This window comes from Tamandua tetradactyla, chromosome 1 (assembly GCF_023851605.1).
Source record: "Tamandua tetradactyla isolate mTamTet1 chromosome 1, mTamTet1.pri, whole genome shotgun sequence".
NCBI lineage: Eukaryota > Metazoa > Chordata > Mammalia > Pilosa > Myrmecophagidae > Tamandua > Tamandua tetradactyla.
The window spans coordinates 136,130,819-136,136,818 of NC_135327.1; positions in this window are offsets into that span (position 1 = coordinate 136,130,819).

Below are 6,000 nucleotides of genomic sequence, written 5' to 3' on the forward strand. Positions count from 1 at the left end.
AAAAATGTCTAAAAAATAAAATTGGGACTGTTTTATTCCCTTTAATTTTTTCTTTCAATTAAAGATTCAATTAATTCAATTAATGATTATTGATAATTGTGTGGTACTGGATATGTTATGTCACTGCCATGTTAGCTTCTATAAATGAAGGAGTCAAAATATGTAATTCTTGGGCAGGCAATGATGACTTAGTGGCAGAATTCTCACCTGCTGTGCCAGAGACCCCGGTTCGGTGCCTGCCCATGCAAAAAAAAAAAAAAATGTAATTCTAAATTCTTCCAAGTCTCAAAAAGGTATGTTTCCATATACTGATGGAAATTATTATTTGTGGATTTTCTCTTTACCAGGTTCTGGTATAATCACTTCAACCAAAGTTTTTAATTACGAAACTGATCCAAGAAGGTTTCTACTGATTGTTGATGCTGGAGGACTCTGGAGACGTAGTTTAACCATAAATATCACTGATGTCCCTGAAACTCCAGACTGTGCTGTTGATCACCAGTTTTCTTCAGGCACTGGTATGATACAATGTTTTCCTATGGTTTACGTTCAAGAGCTATTTATAATGAGAAAATTCAGGAATAATTCTTCAATTAGAAATACTCATTGAGTTTTCTAATGGTACAAGGTGTGTTTAAATATACAAAAACCTGTTCAGATATTCATGTATACAAGAATACATATAATCACTTTATGGGATAGTTTGAAAACAAGGTTTATTATGTAGAAATTCCCATTCCATGATTACGAGGTTACAGAGAAAAATTTTTAATTATAGAAATCGAGACTTATTATAGGAGATCTGAGTCAGGACAGAAGAAAAATAGGTAAAGCTTTGATAACTTAAAATATAAATTTAAATATTTATTTCTGAAAATGCCCCCCTAATTAATTTATTTTAATAGTGGAAAGTTCAAATAATATGTTCATTTTATAAAGAATAAATTTCTATTTTTCTTAATGAAACTGCAGCAAACTAAAAGGTTTCCAGAATAAGTCTCACTTCAGTATCTTATGTAATAAAATTCTTGAACCAGAGCATGTTCTCTATTTCTTGTTATGAATTGTTTTGTCATAATGGAAACAAGTTTCATCATACTCCATGTTTGTCATTTTCTGATAAGACACTAAATTTCAAAATTTATATATAATTTTAATGACCATAATCAACAAATATTTATAGCCCAAATTTAAGTACCAAAAGTTGTGTTAGGTTCAGGGGATTAAAAGGTGGGAAAAAAATAAAAGGGCTTTATTCTCAAATTGTTTATAACCTAGTGGAGACACAGTCATCAATCAAATAATAAAAAATAAATATAAGATTGCAATTTTTATATAATCATATAAATAAGAGATATACATATTAGGAAAGTAAATGATGGGTGTGATTGTGTGTCAACGTAAGCCCAGTCAGTCATAAAGGAAACCTTTATTAAAAAATTGATAATTGACTTTAGATCTAATTTTAATATGATTAAATATATAAGAGGAGATGGAGCAGTGTTTGATGAAGAGAGAATTAGATGTACACATATCCTGAGACAGGATGAAACATGATAAGTAAGAAGAAATGAAATAGGCTCTATAATGAATATTTAGATATGTTTTATAAATATGACTATGGATATGCTAAGAGATCTATTTCAGGTGGTTAAATTTTCATATGTCAATTGTAAAGACATTTTTTTCTTCATATTTTCCTGATGGGTCATTACTATAGCAATGTTGATATTTGTAATAACTTCCTACTTGATACTTTGAGAATATTCACAGTTTTTTTTTTTTTTTTTTTTTTTTTTTTTTTTTTAAAGGAAGGAAAGACAGAGAAGGAAGGAAGGATGGAAGGAAGGAAGGAAGAAAGGGAAACATTTTTAAACATTTTCTTGTTTTATTATATTTTGTTTGTTTGTTTGTTTTTTACATGGGCTGGGGCCGGGAATCGAACCGGGGTCCTCCGGCACGGCAGGCAAGCACTCTTGCCCGCTGAGCCACCGCGGCCCGCCCTATTCACAGTTTTGATAGCTGATCAAATGGTATTTAAGTTAATGTTTAATATTTAGAAGTCAAGAAACTCTGCTATCTGAATTTGTATTTTTTCCTTGTTGCCTTAATTTTAAACTGGTTTATGAAACTTACTGTACAAACACAGGTTTTACAATGATTATTTGGATACTTGAACTAAATATGTCTATGGATAAGCTAACTAAGATATTCATTTTTGGTGTTTCTAAGTGTATTGTTTTGTTTCTTAAATAAATATATTTTTAAAAAAAAGAAAAGAAAAACTAATGTGGCTGAGATAGAGAGGGCACTTAGTAATATGTTATTACAGCATGATTCTTGAAGGTAATAAGAGGTACTTTAAGATAGTTGATTTTTCTCCTAATAGTAATGGGAATCCTTTGAAGCATTTTAATCAGATAGGTGTTTCAAACAGATCCATCTAGTTGAGTGTTGAGAAAGATTAGAGGACAAATGTAGAAGAGTGTCAGCAACCATTATTTAAGGCCAGATAGTAAATATTTTAGGCTTTGCAGGTTAAAAGGCAAAATCAAGGATATTATGTAGTACTTATATAGCTAGGGAGAAAACAAATTTCTATAATTTCTTGGCAAAACCAGGAAAATATTGTAATAATCTTTTATTTTGTAATATAATCTACTAATGAGGAGAATGGAATTACTTTTGGAAAGAGGAGAGCAGTCGCTTAGTTGGATGAGGTTAAATAACTCACTAGTGCTGAATAGCTTTCCTTTCTTTGTTAACAAATTAGCTACTTAGAATCCACTTTGGTTGCATTCTCATTTTTGTTTTGTTTTCATTTTTTGTGAATAAATTCTGACATGATGAGATATTTTGTTTTAAATTTTTGAGTTTTTATGACCATTGAATTCCTGTCAACCTAGACTATAGTGATGAGTGCTTAGTCTTGTCTTCCAATATGTAGTACATTCTTTTAGCACAGCTTTATAATATAATACAGAATAAAACAATGTTTTGCCATATAATGCAATAAAATAATCCACACCACACCCTGCCTTAAAAGTGTGGCATTCAAAGTCCATTTTTCTCTTCTTGTTTTGACATGATAATAGGCATAGTAGTAAAAACTAATATGGCACTCAGAATGCTGTTGAATTATGACTGCACTATTGCACTTTATACTATGTGAAGTGATAAGAGTACCATGATCCCTACCTCAACTTCCCTGCTGCTGTAGCGCAAACATAGCCATAGACAAATCATAAATGGATGAGCATATCTATCTTCTATTAACACTTGCAATATGAACACTGAAATTTGAATTTCATATCAATTTAAACAATTGCAAACTTTTGATCTTTTTAATCATCTAAACATGTAAAAAGCATTCCTAACACAAAGGCCATGAAAAACAGGTGGTAAGCCAGATTTGACTCATGGGCTATAGTTTGTGAATCCCTAGAGTAGAGAGAGAGAAAGACCAGTTATCAGGCTATTCCAGTAATCCAAACTAATGATAGAGATTGACCCAGGGAAATGATGGAGATAAGGCAAAAAAGGATAATCTTGAGATATTCAAAAAGTAAATGAATCTGGTAATGAATTAAATATGAGGTGTAGAAAGGACAAGTCTGAGGTTCTGACTTGTATAACGTGCATCAGAGATCTTCAACTAAATGTGAAAATGTAGAAATTGACCATGTTTAAAGAGAAAAACCACGAGTTCAATTTTGAACATGTTGTGTTTGACTCTCCTTTGTTATATCAAAGGAGAGATTTAAGTAGGCAGTTGAGCTCAGAGGAGAGCTCTTTCCTAGGGCTATAAATGTTTTGTAATTGAAACCATGAACATGGGTAAGATAACTCAGCCAGAGAATAGAGAATTAGAGGAAAGGAGGGCACAGGGCCAAACTTTGAGAAACTCCTACACTTACTGACATGGGAAACAAGTTCAGGCTGCCAAGGAGACCAAGAAGTAGCAGCTGAGGTGGTGGTAGAAAAAGGAGAAAATGGTAAAGGGAAGAGAATGTTTCAGAGAGTGATAGTGCTTAGTAAAGTTGAATTCCAAAGTCAACTAAAATGGGGAATTTATACATCCTCTGTAGTCAATGACATGAAGATAATGATAACTAATGAACCTAAAGAGAAATATTTAGGAGAGTTATAGGGGTGGAAGCCAAAATGGAGCAGATCAAGGTAAACAGAAATAGAGATAGTATGCATTTTTCAATGGAGACATGAATATAATTAAAAGTAAAGGGGAGAATCCACTTGACTGAGAGGTTGAAGATACATGAAAGAGAAGGCATAGAGGGGGATCAAAGCACAGGTGGGATCAATCAGTCAATCAGTCTGTCTATCTAATTACTATCTATACATCTCCTAAATGTTTATACATCTAGATCTGCATTTTTATTTATATTTATGTTTAACATTTCAAAATACCCAATGCTTTAAGTTTTCAGATGGTCCCTGGAACTCCCACCACTGAAAAAAGTATTAGTAAATTGAGAATCCAGCTTATCTGGGTGTGCAGCTGAAAGGAATTTTCTTTATCATTGCTATTGAAATAGAGTACTCTGAAAACAGGTTTTATCACCTCCTGATTTGAGTAATTATAAATGTGAATTATAAATTTCCTTTGAAAATTTAGAAGAAATAAAAATTTTACCATTTTGAGGTTTGACCCATATAAACTAAAATCCATTATGCATTTCATTAAGCGAGTCAAATGATTTGAGTTGATTATACAATTAAGGAATTTTCTATATGTATATCTATCATATTATGCTCACATATTAATTTCCTTTAAAATTGTACAAGGAACATTGTTTGCATTAAGAAACATACTGTTACTGTTTTAAGTTGACACAAAAGCATTAGTTTTCTAATTTTCACCATTAAAGACAGCATTCTTTAATAGCCAATTGTACACACACACTCCAAGACAATATCAATATCAATAATGATAATCTCTATGGATATTGACAATATCAATAATGATATTGTCTATGGATGTAAATAAGAAATAACTGGAACACTGTAATAATTTTTACCCTTTCTCAGCTGCTCAAAGAGTGAGACTCCAGATCATGTCCTAGACTCTCCTCTGCTAAAAGTCTCTTGTCACAAACCCCTCTGGTCAATGAAGGCTCTTGAGCTTTACAACCAGCTACTCCCTGTTTTCCATTCCCAGTGGTATGGAATGGTGATAAAAGGTGGGCACTCAAGTATGACAGAGTGGTAGATGGAGAATGTGGTTTTTGACATGGAAACCTATAATAAAAGATTTTGCCTTATCTCAAAACTTAATGGCTATTCAAGAAACTTGCCACTTTGATATTGCCAGACAGCTTTCTCCAGAAGAACTCAGAAGTTTCATAGAGATTCCTATACATATGCAATACTTTTTTCCTGCCATAATAAGAAAAAATAGTCAACTGTGTAAATGCTGAAGGAAACCAAGTAAGATGGCACTGAATGTCCATTGGGACTGGCTGCATGGAGGCTTTTGATAACTTAGTGTGGTGGTTTCACTGTTTAGAGGGACAGAAACTCTAGTTGAGTAGACCAAAGCCTGTGTGGGAAGTGGAGAACTACATAAAATCCCCGCCCTGAAAGGTAGGAAAGAGATAGGACTGTAGATAAAGTATGCCTGGCCTCAAGAGTGTTATTACAGTGGAAGAAACTTGAGTATGTTTAAATGCTAAAGAAAAGGAGCTGGTAGTGAGGGAGTAATTGAATATGGGAGATAAATTTAGTCAAGTCCCTGAAAAAACAGAAGGGGGTTCTCCTTGATGATAAGAAGGTTCTTTCCTAATATAAAAGTAAGGAAGAAGGTGCAGATGTAAGTGGGTTTGTACATTTAATGGGAGTTAGGTGAAATATTACTAGTCTAAAGATACCTATTTACTCCATGCAGTAATACAGCATGAGCCTCTCTGGTGAGTGACAGAGAGGAACACGGATAAGCGGTTTGAGGTAAAAGGCAAGGTTTGAAATGATTATATGGTTTAA